The sequence below is a fragment of the Pseudophryne corroboree genome, unplaced genomic scaffold (genome assembly GCF_028390025.1).
Source record: "Pseudophryne corroboree isolate aPseCor3 unplaced genomic scaffold, aPseCor3.hap2 scaffold_946, whole genome shotgun sequence".
Classification (NCBI taxonomy): domain Eukaryota; kingdom Metazoa; phylum Chordata; class Amphibia; order Anura; family Myobatrachidae; genus Pseudophryne; species Pseudophryne corroboree.
In genome coordinates, this window is record NW_026970526.1 from 138,031 (window position 1) to 150,775 (window position 12,745).

Genomic DNA, 12,745 nt, shown 5'->3' on the forward strand with positions numbered 1-12,745 from the left:
TGAAATTCAAGCTGGAAAGATGATTTTAATATATCACTTGTACATTTTGTATTGCTCTTCTGGTGACAATGTAGTTTGTTTTTGTCAATTACCATTTTAATAATCGGGTAAAGAAAATTAATTGGATTTTTGAAAGAAAACAATACTGTCAATATACTATTAAAACAAATTAAAATGGTAAAAGTTATTGTACTTTAAGTAAAAATAAAAGAGCAAAAATATCAATCCCAGTTTTGGATTACTTTAATTAACAAAAAAAAATGCATACAGCAGAGGATAGTTTCAATATGCCTACCTCTGGGTTATGGACCCAGCATGCTTCCATTACAGTACTCTGCTGCACATGTAAGTGCAAAAGATCCTGAAGCACTCACTCATCATGGGAAAGTACCAATGTGTTTCTTCATTGGTTGATGGAAGAAACATCTTACAAAAACTCTCCACATTATTGACTTTTTAAAATGTTTCTAGGAATCGTTCTAGATGAATGCTTATTAGCCTTTGTCAGTATGTACTTTTGCAAAGTGTCGCTGTGGCGCAATCAGTTAGTGTGTAAGGCTATTAACCAAAAGGTTGGTGGTTCAATCCCACCCAGGGACTTAATTGACCTTGTTATCAGATTTTGGTGATCTTTAAGTAGACAAGTCAAAATTTCAAACCCCCTGTTATGGTGTAGGGTACCTGGCCTTCTCTGATGTAATCAGAGTTAGATTTGATTCAGTGATTTTATAAAAACAGCTAGGAAGCACAATTTAGCAGTGGGTTGCAGAGAAAAAGAAATATGCTGGCAGAAAAATCCAATTGAGTGATTAAACATCTCTTCATTTTCTGGCTTTATTTTTATGCTAACAAATTTGTGCTCTGAAAAGTGTCCACAAAGCCAAGTATCTGATTAACACCTTTGTAGGGATGGTTTTTCACCTATTATTAAATTAAACTTGCTTCATTGGAAAGGCAGCAAGTGATGTCATCCAAGCATTGGGTCAAAGTTGGCTTCAAACCTCGTCTGCTTATGAAAAGAGAAAAGGGGTATGCAGGGCATGGCGGCCTTTTGCGGTGCTTGGATGACCCCTAGTTCGCATTAAATAATGCAGTCGAGTTTCCCACATTTGGGGAAATCACAGAGGTCAGCATACCCAGAATGCAATGAATGAACCGCACCCTGGGAGAACAGTCTTCATGACCATGGTATCTCCTATGCAAAATAAGTATGATTTGGGATAGGGCTGGGGAGGGCCGCTGCTCAGGCACATCTCTGTCAAGTAAAGGAGATTCAACTGAGGCAGCACAAGGGAACTCTCATCTGGGGACAACAACTGCAGGGAGAACACATATTTTCAGATGAACATGGGAGGGCAGAAGGCTGCCTAATACTGAAGCACCCCCAAACAACAAACCAAATGCAACAACTAGTGCAAGCATTCCTGGGGGAAGGCCTGCAGCAGATGGATTTGCATATGGCGATGTCATCCAAGCAGTGGGTCAAAGTTGGCTTCAACCCTCGTCTGCATATGAAAAGAGAAAAGGGGTGTGCAGGGCATGGCGGCCTTTTGCGGCACTTGGATGACCCCTAGTTCGCATTAAACACCTCCACCCTCCGTCGGTGTGGGGCTCATGTTGGCTATGCCCCAGCCCCTGAAGGATTCAAGCTGATTTCTTGCAGCAGCTGGGCACTGTAACAGCTCCAGAGCTGCTCTGTAAGGCAAGTAAAAGGGTGTGGGCCCTGCAGCAATACCTGTAGTTCGCATTGTGCGAGACCCCTAGTTCGCATTAAACACCCCCACCCTCCTTCGGTGTGGGGCTCATGTTGGCCATGCCCCAGCCCCTGAAGCATTCACGCTGATTTCTTGCAGCAGCTGGGCACTGTAACAGCTCAAGAGCTGCTCTGTAAGGCAAGTAAAAGGGTGTGGGCCCTGCAGCACTACCTGTAGTTTGCATTGTGCATTGGAAGGCACAAAGTAAGCAGACGGGAGGAGAAGTCAGGATAGTGCACAAGGGTATAGACGGGAGGGGCTCAAGAAAAAAGAAGTGGAAACAGACAGCAAACTAGGCTTCCAATGCACAATGCAAACTACAGGTAGTGCTGCAGGGCCCACACCCTTTTACTTGCCTTACAGAGCAGCTCTGGAGCTGTTTAATCACTCAATTGGATTTTTCTGCCAGCATAATTTTTCTCTTACGTCCTAGAGGATGCTGGGGATTCCGTAAGGACCATGGGGGATAGACGGGCTCCGCAGGAGACATGGGCACTTTAAGAAAGACTTTAGATCTGGGTGTGCACTGGCTCCTCCCTCTATGCCCCTCCTCCAGACCTCAGTTTACTACTGTGCCCAGAGGAGACTGGGTGCTTTTCAGGGAGCTCTCCTGAGTTTCCTGACAGAAAGTATATTTGTTAGATTTTTTTATTTTCAGGGAGCCTGCTGGCAACAGACTCCCTGCATCGAGGGGCGGAGGGGAGAGATGCACACCTACTTCTGTGAGTTGATAGGCTCTGCTTCTTAGGCTACTGTACAGCATTAGCTCCAGAGGGATCGGTACGCAGGTCTCACCCTCGCCGTCCGTCCCAGAGCCGCGCCGCCGTCCCCCTCGCAGAGCCGGAAGATAGAAGCCGGGTGAGTATGAGAAGAAAAGAAGACTTCAGAGGCGGCGGAAGACTTCATGATCTTCACTGAGGTAACGCACAGCAGTAAAGCTGTGCTCCATTGCTCCAATACACCTCACACACGGCAGTCAGTGTAAGGGTGAAGGGCGCAGGGGGGACGCCCTGGGCAGCAATATAGACCTCTCTTTGGCAAAATAAATATATATGCAGCTAGGCACTGTATATATATATATAAGAGCCCCCGCCATTTTTTTACTATATTTGAGCGGGACAGAAGCCCGTCGCTGAGGGGGTGGGGCTTCTCCCTCAGCACTCACCAGCGCCATTTTCTCCACAGCACCGCTGAGGGGAAGCTCCACGGACTCTCCCCTGCTTATACCACGGTAGAAAGAGGGTCTTAAAGAAGAGGGGGGCACATAATTAGGCGCATATATATATGGAAATACAGCGCTACTGGGTAAACATAAAATTATTGTGTTTTTTTCCTGGGTCATATAGCGCTGGGGTGTGTGCTGGCATACTCTCTCTCTCTGTCTCTCCAAAGGGCCTTGTTGGGGAACTGTCCTCAGATAAGAGGATTCCCTGAGTGTATGGTGTGTCGGTACACGTGTGTCGACATGTCTGAGGTAGAAGGCTCTCCTAGAGAGGAGCAGGAGCAAATTAATGTGGTGTCTCCATCGACAACGCCGACACCTGACTGGATGGATATGTGGAATGTTTTAAGTGCTAATGTAAACTTATTACACAAGAGATTAGACAAAGCTGAAGCTAGGGAACAGTCAGGGAGTCAACCCATGCCTGTCCCTATGTCGCAGGGACCTTCGGGGTCTCAAAAGCGCCCACTATCCCAAATAGTTGACACAGATACCGACACAGATTCTGACTCCAGTGTCGACTACGATGATGCAAAGTTACAGCCAAAATTGGCTAAATGTATTCGATATATGATTATTGCAATAAAAGATGTTTTGCACATCACAGAGTCCCCTGTCCCTGACACGAGGGTACACATGTATAAGGGAAAGAAACCTGAGATAACCTTTCCCTCCTCACATGAGTTGAACGAATTATGTGAAAAAGCTTGGGAATCTCCAGACAAAAAGCTGCAGATTCCCAAAAGGATTCTTATGGCGTATCCTTTCCCGCCAATGGACAGGATACGGTGGGAATCCTCCCCTAGGGTGGATAAAGCATTGACACGCTTATCCAAAAAGGTAGCGCTGCCATCCCAGGATACGGCTACCATCAGGGACCCTGCTGACCGCAAGCAGGAGGTTACCCTAAAGTCCATTTACACACATTCTGGTACCTTACTCAGACCGGCAATTGCGTCGGCCGGGGTTGTAGCGCGGTGGCAGCATGGACAGATACCTTATCAGCAGAGATTGAGACCCTAGATAAGGATGCTATGTTATTGACCATAGGGCATATAAAAGATGCTGTCCTATATATGAGAGATGCTCAAAGTGACATTAGTCTACTGGGTTCTAGAATAAACGCTATGTCGATTTCTGCTAGACGAGTCCTATGGACCCGGCAATGGACAGGTGATGCCGACTCAAAAAGGCATATGGAGGTTTTACCTTACAGGGGTGAGGAATTGTTTGGGGAAGGTCTCTCGGACCTAGTCTCCACAGCTACAGCTGGTAAATCAAATTTTTTGCCTTATATTCCCTCACAGCCTAAGAAAGCACCACATTATCAAATACAGTCCTTTCGATCACAGAGAAACAAGAAAGTACGAGGTGCGTCCTTTCTTGCCAGAGGTAAGGGCAGAGGGAAGAAGCTGCACAACACAGCTAGTTCCCAGGAACAGAAGTCCTCCCCGGCCTCTACAAAATCCACCGCATGACGCTGGGGCTCCGCTAAAGGAGTCCGCCCAGTTGGGGGCACGTCTTCGAGTTTTCAGCCACATCTGGGTTCATTCGCAGGTGGATCCCTAGGCAATAGAAATTGTTTCTCAGGGTTACAAGCTGAAATTCGAAGAGGTGCCTCCTCGCCGGTTTTTCAAATCGGCCCTACCATCTTCTCCCCAGGAAAGGGAGATAGTGTTAAATGCAATTCACAAATTGTATCTTCAACATATGCAGATGAGGGTTCCAGCCAACTTTGGCCCACTGCTTGGATGACATCACCGTATGCAAATCCGTCTTCTGCAGACCTTCTCCCAGGAATGCTTGTACTAGTTGTTGCATTTGGTTTGTTGTTTGGGCGTGCTTCAGTATTAGGCAGCCTTCTGCCCTCCCATGTTCATCTGAAAATATGTGTTCTCCCGGCAGTTGTTGTCCCCAGATGAGAGTTCCCTTGTGCTGCCTCAGTTGAATCTCCTTTACTTGACAGAGATGTGCCTGAGCAGCGGCCCTCCCCAGCCCTATCTCAAATCATACTTATTTTGCATAGGAGATACCATGGTCATAAAGATTGTTCTCCCAGGGTGAGGTTCATTCATTGCATTCTGGGTATGCTGACCCCTGTGATTTCCCCAAATGTGGGAAACTCAACTGCATTATTTGTGGTAGTGGGGGACTGTGTTTGTGTTTTCCTCTGGTCAGCTCTGGTAAAAGTCAGATTTCTTTGTCTCAGATCTTCCTCTAGCCTTGTTCTTCTTTCGAGAGTTCCATTGTGCTGCCTCAGTTTGACCTCCTTCACTTGACAGGGGGGTACCCGAGCAGCGACCCTCCCCAGCTCTAGCCCAACTCCTACATACCTGCCAGGTGAGATACTATGATCATGAAGGTGCTTCTCCCAGGGCAAGGCTCACCCATTGCACTCTGGGTGTGCTGCTCCTGCGATTTCCCCAAATGTGGGAAACTTGACTGCATAATTTGTGTTTCCCCTGGTCGGCTCTCGTATAATTCAGATCTCTTTGTCTCAGGTCTCTCTCCAGCCTAGTTTGCTGTCTGTTTCCACTTCTGTTTTCTTGAGCCGCTCCCTTCTATGCCCTTGCGCACTATCCTGACTTCTCCCGTCTGCTTACTTTGTGCCTTCCAACGCACAATGCGAACTACAGGTAGTGCTGCAGGGCCCACACCCTTTTACTTGCCGTACAGAGCAGCTCTGGAGCTGTTACAGTGCCCAGCTGCTGCAAGAAATCAGCTTGAATGCTTCAGGGGCTGGGGCATAGCCAACATGAGCCCCACACCGAAGGAGGGTGGAGGTATTTAATGCGAACTAGGGGTCATCCAAGCACCGCAAAAGGCCGCCATGCCCTGCATAACCCTTTTCTCTTTTCATATGCAGATGAGGGTTCCAGCCAACTTTGGCCCACTGCTTGGATGACATCACCGTATGCAAATCCGTCTTCTGCAGACCTTCTCCCAGGAATGCTTTTACTAGTTGTTACATTTGGTTTGTTGTTTGGGGGTGCTTCAGTATTAGGCAGCCTTCTGCCCTCCCATGTTCATCTGAAAATATGTGTTCTCCCTGCAGTTGTTGTCCCCAGATGAGAGTTCCCTTGTGCTGCCTCAGTTGAATCTCCTTTACTTGACAGAGATGTGCCTGAGCAGCGGCCCTCCCCAGCCCTATCCCAAATCATACTTATTTTGCATAGAAGTTTCCATGGTCATGAAGATTGTTCTCCCAGGGTGAGGTACATTCATTGCATTCTGGGTATGCTGACCCCTGTGATTTCCCCAAATGTGGGAAACTCGACTGCATTAATTGTGGTAGTGGGGGACTGTGTTTGTGCTTTCCTCTGGTCAGCTCTGGTAAAAGTCAGATTTCTTTGTCTCAGATCTTCCTCTAGCCTTGTTCTTTTTTCGAGAGTTTCCTTGTGCTGCCTCAGTTGGATCTCCTTCACTTGACAGGGGGGTGCCCGAGCAGCGACCCTCCCCATCTCTAGCCCAACTCCTACTTACCTGCCAGGTGAGATACTATGATCAGGAAGGTGCTTCTCCCAGGGCAAGGCTCACCCATTGCACTCTGGGTGTGCTGCTCCTACGATTTCCCCAAATGTGGGACACTTGACTGCATAATTTGTGTTTCCTCTAGTCGGCTACTCGTATAATTCAGATCTCTTTGTCTCAGGTCTCTCTCCAGCCTAGTTTGCTGTCTGTTTCCACTTCTCTTTTCTTGAGCCGCTGCCTTCTATGCCCTTGTGCACTCTCCTGACTTCTCCTGTCTGCTTACTTTGTGCCTTCCAACGCACAATGCAAACTACAGGTAGTGCTGCAGGGCCCACACCCTTTTACTTGCCTTTCAGAGCAGCTCTGGAGCTGTTACAGTGCCCAGCTGCTGCAAGAAATCAGCTTGAATGCTTCAGGGGCTGGTGCATAGCCAACATGAGCCCCACACCGACGGAGGGTGGAGGTGTTTAATGCGAACTAAGGGTCATCCAAGCGCCGCAAAAGGCCGCCATGCCCTGCATACCCCTTTTCTCTTTTCATATGCAGATGAGGGTTCCAGCCAACTTTGGCCCACTGCTTGGATGACATCACCGTATGCAAATCCGTCTTCTGCAGACCTTCCCCCAGGAATGCTTGTACTAGTTGTTGCATTTGGTTTGTTGTTTGGGGTGCTTCAGTATTAGGCAGCCTTCAGCTCTCCCATGTTCATCTGAAAATATGTGTTCTCCCTGCAGTTGTTGTCCCCAGATGAGAGTTCCCTTGTGCTGCCTCAGTTGAATCTCCTTTACTTGAAAGAGATGTGCCTGAGCAGCGGCCCTCCCCAGCCCTATCCCAAATCATACTTATTTTGCATAGGAGATACCATGGTCATGAAGATTGTTCTCCCAGGGTGAGGTTCATTCATTGCATTCTGGGTATGCTGACCCCTGTGATTTCCCCAAATGTGGGAAACTCGACTGCATTATTTGTGGTAGTGGGGGACTGTGTTTGTGCTTTCCTCTGGTCAGCTCTGGTAAAAGTCAGATTTCTTTGTCTCAGATCTTCCTCTAGCCTTGTTCTTTTTTTGAGAGTTTCCTTGTGCTGCCTCAGTTGGATCTCCTTCACTTGACAGGGGGGTGCCCGAGCAGCGACCCTCCCCAGCTCAAGCCCAACTCCTACTTACCTGCCAAGTGAGATACTATGATCAGGAAGGTGCTTCTACCAGGGCAAGGCTCACCCATTGCACTCTGGGTGTGCTGCTCCTACGATTTCCCCAAATGTGGGACACTTGACTGCATAATTTGTGTTTCCTCTGGTCGGCTACTCGTATAATTCAGATCTCTTTGTCTCAGGTCTCTCTCCAGCCTAGTTTGCTGTCTGTTTCCACTTCTCTTTTCTTGAGCCCCTGCCTTCTATGCCCTTGTGCACTCTCCTGACTTCTCCTGTCTGCTTACTTTGTGCCTTCCAACGCACAATGCAAACTACAGGTAGTGCTGCAGGGCCAACACCCTTTTACTTGCCTTACAGAGCAGCTCTGGAGCTGTTACTGTGCCCAGCTGCTGCAAGAAATCAGCTTGAATGCTTCAGGGGCTGGGGCATAGCCAACATGAGCAGCAAGATGCAGCACTGGACTATTAGTAATGTACTGTTGTATGCTGAGCACCACAATGCAGCACAAGACAATGAGCAGTGATACTGAGCACTGATGAGGATACTACTGAGAACTGACACTGAGCAGGAGAGACACACTACTAGTATTACTGAGCAGCAATAAGTAACCACTGATACTGGGCACTGATATTGAGATTTCCACTGAGAGAACATAGCCACGTCCTCTCCGCTCTCTCTTCAATGCACGAGTAAAAATGGCGGCAACGCGCAGCTCTTTATATGGAATCCGAATCTCGCGAGAATCTGACAGCGGGATGATGACATTTTCCCTTGTTCAGGTTTTCATAGTCAGGCGGGAACAACCGAGCCTGCCACGGACCAGTGTAAACCACGTGGAGTTCGTCGGGAATTCGGTTCTCGGAGAACCGAACCCGCTCCTCTATATATACTATATTACTATGTTACTGTAGTATACAGAACACCACAATGCAATGAGCAGTGATAGTGAGCACTGATGAGGATACTAGAACTGACACTGAGCAGCAAGATGCAGCACTGGACTATTAGTAATGTACTGTAGTATGCTGAGCACCACAATGCAGCACAAGACAATGAGCAGTGATACTGAGCACTGATGAGGATACTACTGAGAACTGACACTGAGCAGGAGAGACACACTACTAGTATTACTGAGCAGCAATAAGTAACCACTGATACTGAGCACTGATATTGAGATTTCCACTGAGAGAACATAGCCACGTCCTCTCCGCTCTCTCTTCAATGCACGAGTAAAAATGGCAGCAACGCGCAGCTCTTTATATGGAATCCGAATCTCGCAAGAATCCGACAGCGGGATGATGACATTTTCCCTTGTTCAGGTTTTCCGAGTCAGGCGGGAACAACCGAGCCTGCCTCGGACCAGTGTAAACCACGTGGAGTTCGTGGGGAATTCGGTTCTCGGAGAACCGAACCCGCTCCTCTCTACCTTATACCCATCAATTTTTTTATTTTCAATCTAAGCCCCTGCAGTTTTCTGTAAGCATCTGCTTCGCTATGATGATCAACAAGTCACAAGGGCAAACACTCAGGGCTTGAGGCGTAGATCTTAGGACCAGCTGCTACAAGCATGGCAGAGGTGTCACTATCACTGGTGACACCCAGAAAGGTAGCGAGGGAGATTGTAATGCAGTGCGCGCAGATAAACAGCGCAATGGTAAAAAGGAGGCATGGTTTCATAGGTAGGGGCGTGGCCTGGTGGCCTGAATCTACATTTTGTTGCTCCGGGTGTCCCGGGGGTTGGGGGCTGCACCCGGGGACTAGTGTGTGAGCTGTGCTGGCTCCTGCACAGTGACAGGGCATGGCCACCCAGCATGACGCCTCCCTTCTTGACCATGCTGTAATTGCAGTCGCACTGCAGTTCAGCGTGATCATAAAAAATGGTGTAGGCTCCTGCTGGTGCAGGCTGTAGAGAAAAGCTGCTGTGACCACGCCCCCTGTGTCTCCTCCGTTGCAGACCCCATTTTGAAGCCTTGCCCCCGGACTAAGAGAAAAGTATGCCCTTGCGCACTATCCTGACTTCTCCTCCCGTCTGCTTAATTTGTGCCTTCCAACGCACAATGCGAACAACAGGTGGTGCTGCAGGGCCCACACCCTTTTACTTGCCTTACAGAACAGCTCTGGAGCTGTTACAGTGCCCAGCTGCTGCAAGAAATCAGCTTGAATGCTTCAGGGGATGGGGCATGGCCAACATGAGCCCCACACCAAAGGAGGGTGGTGGTGTTTAATGCGAACTAGGGGTCATCCAAGCACTGCAAAAGGCCGCCATGCCCTGCATGCCCCTTTTCTCTTTTCATATGCAGATGAGGGTTCCAGTCAACTTTGGCCCACTGCTTGGATAACATCACCGTATGCAAATCCGTCTGCTGCAGACCTTCCCCAAGGAGTGCTTGTACTAGTTGTTGCATATGGTTTGATATTTGATGGTGCTTCAGTATTAGGCAGCCTTCCGCCCTCCCATGTTCATCTGAAAAGATGTGGTCTCCCTGCAGTTGTTGTCCCCAGATGAGAGTTCCCTTGTGCTGCCTCAGTTGAATCTCCTTTACTTGACAGAGATGTGCCTGAGCAGCGGCCCTCACCAGCCCTATCCCAAATCATACTTATTTTGCATAGGAGATACCATGGTCATGAAGATTGTTCTCCCAGGGTGAGGTTCATTCATTGCATTCTGGGTATGCTGACCCCTGTGATTTTCCCAAATGTGGGAAACTCGACTGCATTATTTGTGGTAGTGGGGGACTGTGTTTGTGCTTTCCTCTGGTCAGCTCTGGTAAAAGTCAGATTTCTTTGTCTCAGATCTTCCTCTAGCCTTGTTCTTCTTTCGAGAGTTCCCTTGTGCTGCCTCAGTTGGATCTCTTTCACTTGACAGGGGGGTGCCCGAACAGCGACCCTCCCCAGCTCTAGCCCAACTCCTACTTACCTGCCAGGTGAGATACTATGATCATGAAGGTGCTTCTCCCAGGGCAAGGCTCACCCATTGCACTCTGGGTGTGCTGCCCCTGCGATTTCCCCAAATGTGGGAAACTTGACTGCATAATTTGTGTTTCCCCTGGTCGGCTCTCGTATAATTCAGATCTCTTTGTCTCAGGTCTCTCTCCAGCCTAGTTTGCTGTCTGTTTCCACTTCTCTTTTCTTCAACCGCTCCCTTCTATACCCTTGTGCACTATCCTGACTTCTCCTCCCGTCTGCTTACTTTGTGCCTTCCAATGCACAATGCAAACTACAGGTAGTGCTGCAGGGCCCACACCCTTTTACTTGCCTTACAGAGCAGTTCTGGAGCTGTTACAGTGCCCAGCTGCTGCAAGAAATCAGCTTGAATGCTTCAGGGGATGGGGCATGGCCAACATGAGCCCCACACCAAAGGAGGGTGGAGGTGTTTAATGCGAACTAGGGGTCATCCAAGCACCACAAAAGGCCGCCATGCCCTGCACGCCCCTTTTCTCTTTTCATATGCAGATGAGGGTTGAAGCCAACTTTGACCCACTGCTTGGATGACATCACCGTATGCAAATCCGTCTTCTGCAGAACTTCCCCCAGGAATGCTTGCACTAGTTGTTGCATTTGGTTTGTTGTTTGGGGGTGCTTCAGTATTAGGCAGCCTTCTGCCCTCCCATGTTCATCTGAAAATATGTGTTCTCCCTGCAGTTGTTGTCCCCAGATGAGAGTTCCCTTGTGCTGCATCAGTTGAATCTCCTTTACTTGACAGAGATGTGCATGAGCAGCGGCCCTCCCCAGCCCTATTCCAAATCATACTTATTTTGCATAGGAGATACCATGGTCATGAAGATTGTTCTCCCAGGGTGAGGTTCATTCACTGCATTTTGGGTATGCTGACCCCTGTGATTTCCCCAAATGTGGGAAACTTGACTGCATTATTTGTGGTAGTGGGGGACTGTGTTTGTGCTTTCCTCTGGTCAGCTCTGGTAAAAGTCAGATTTCTTTGTCTCAGATTTTCCTCTAGCCTTGTTCTTCTTTCGAGAGTTCCATTGTGCTGCCTCAGTTGGATCTCCTTCACTTGACAGGGGGGTACCCGAGCAGCGACCCTCCCCAGCTCTAGCCCAACTCCTACTTACCTGCCAGGTGAGATACTATGATCATGAAGGTGCTTCTCCCAGGGCAAGGCTCACCCATTGCACTCTGGGTGTGCTGCCCCTGCGATTTCCCCAAATGTGGGAAACTTGACTGCATTATTTGTGGTAGTGGGGGACTGTGTTTGTGCTTTCCTCTGGTCAGCTCTGGTAAAAGTCAGATTTCTTTGTCTCAGATTTTCCTCTAGCCTTGTTCTTCTTTCGAGAGTTCCATTGTGCTGCCTCAGTTGGATCTCCTTCACTTGACAGGGGGGTACCCGAGCAGCGACCCTCCCCAGCTCTAGCCCAACTCCTACTTACCTGCCAGGTGAGATACTATGATCATGAAGGTGCTTCTCCCAGGGCAAGGCTCACCCATTGCACTCTGGGTGTGCTGCCCCTGCGATTTCCCCAAATGTGGGAAACTTGACTGCATAATTTGTGTTTCCCCTGGTCGGCTCTCGTATAATTCAGATCTATTTGTCTCAGGTCTCTCTCCAGCCTAGTTTGCTGTCTGTTTCCACTTCTCTTTTCTTCAGCCGCTCCCTTCTATACCCTTGTGCACTATCCTGACTTCTCCTCCCGTCTGCTTACTTTGTGCCTTCCAATGCACAATGCAAACTACAGGTAGTGCTGCAGGGCCCACACCCTTTTACTTGCCTTACAGAGCAGCTCTGGAGCTGTTACAGTGCCCAGCTGCTGCAAGAAATCAGCTTGAATGCTTCAGGGGATGGGGCATGGCCAACATGAGCCCCACACCAAAGGAGGGGGGAGGTGTTTAATGCGAACTAGGGGTCATCCAAGCACTGCAAAAGGCCGCCATGCCCTGCATGCCCCTTTTCTCTTTTCATATGCAGATGAGGGTTCCAGTCAACTTTGGCCCACTGCTTGGATAACATCACCGTATGCAAATCCGTCTGCTGCAGACCTTCCCCCAGGAGTGCTTGTACTAGTTGTTGCATATGGTTTGATATTTGATGGTGCTTCAGTATTAGGCAGCCTTCCGCCCTCCCATGTTCATCTGAAAAGATGTGGTCTCCCTGCAGTTGTTGTCCCCAGATGAGAGTTCACTTGTGCTGCCTCAG

The 12,745-nt window shown here is 48.7% G+C and overlaps 11 non-coding genes and 1 pseudogene across 11 annotated transcripts; 11 read left to right on the plus strand and 1 right to left on the minus strand.

Moving 5' to 3' along the window:
- Window positions 1–1,033: 1,033 nt before the first annotated feature.
- Window positions 1,034–1,212, minus strand: LOC135048230 (U1 spliceosomal RNA; annotated as a pseudogene).
- A 3,773-nt stretch (window positions 1,213–4,985) lies between these two features.
- On the plus strand, window positions 4,986–5,149 carry LOC135048257 (U1 spliceosomal RNA). Its single transcript, XR_010240176.1, has one exon. It is a non-coding gene; the product is annotated as a U1 spliceosomal RNA (small nuclear RNA).
- A 152-nt stretch (window positions 5,150–5,301) lies between these two features.
- Window positions 5,302–5,464, plus strand: LOC135048196 (U1 spliceosomal RNA). The gene has a single exon (XR_010240131.1). It is a non-coding gene; the product is annotated as a U1 spliceosomal RNA (small nuclear RNA).
- Window positions 5,465–6,135: 671 nt separating this feature from the next.
- Window positions 6,136–6,299, plus strand: LOC135048285 (U1 spliceosomal RNA). The gene has a single exon (XR_010240203.1). It is a non-coding gene; the product is annotated as a U1 spliceosomal RNA (small nuclear RNA).
- Window positions 6,300–6,451: 152 nt separating this feature from the next.
- On the plus strand, window positions 6,452–6,615 carry LOC135048204 (U1 spliceosomal RNA). Its single transcript, XR_010240138.1, has one exon. It is a non-coding gene; the product is annotated as a U1 spliceosomal RNA (small nuclear RNA).
- Window positions 6,616–7,285: 670 nt separating this feature from the next.
- On the plus strand, window positions 7,286–7,449 carry LOC135048282 (U1 spliceosomal RNA). Its single transcript, XR_010240200.1, has one exon. It is a non-coding gene; the product is annotated as a U1 spliceosomal RNA (small nuclear RNA).
- Window positions 7,450–7,601: 152 nt separating this feature from the next.
- LOC135048220 (U1 spliceosomal RNA) lies at window positions 7,602–7,765 on the plus strand. The gene has a single exon (XR_010240146.1). It is a non-coding gene; the product is annotated as a U1 spliceosomal RNA (small nuclear RNA).
- A 2,424-nt stretch (window positions 7,766–10,189) lies between these two features.
- LOC135048209 (U1 spliceosomal RNA) lies at window positions 10,190–10,353 on the plus strand. The gene has a single exon (XR_010240142.1). It is a non-coding gene; the product is annotated as a U1 spliceosomal RNA (small nuclear RNA).
- A 152-nt stretch (window positions 10,354–10,505) lies between these two features.
- Window positions 10,506–10,668, plus strand: LOC135048169 (U1 spliceosomal RNA). Its single transcript, XR_010240106.1, has one exon. It is a non-coding gene; the product is annotated as a U1 spliceosomal RNA (small nuclear RNA).
- A 674-nt stretch (window positions 10,669–11,342) lies between these two features.
- On the plus strand, window positions 11,343–11,506 carry LOC135048265 (U1 spliceosomal RNA). The gene has a single exon (XR_010240184.1). It is a non-coding gene; the product is annotated as a U1 spliceosomal RNA (small nuclear RNA).
- A 152-nt stretch (window positions 11,507–11,658) lies between these two features.
- On the plus strand, window positions 11,659–11,821 carry LOC135048270 (U1 spliceosomal RNA). The gene has a single exon (XR_010240189.1). It is a non-coding gene; the product is annotated as a U1 spliceosomal RNA (small nuclear RNA).
- Window positions 11,822–11,973: 152 nt separating this feature from the next.
- On the plus strand, window positions 11,974–12,136 carry LOC135048175 (U1 spliceosomal RNA). The gene has a single exon (XR_010240112.1). It is a non-coding gene; the product is annotated as a U1 spliceosomal RNA (small nuclear RNA).
- Window positions 12,137–12,745: the final 609 nt, after the last annotated feature.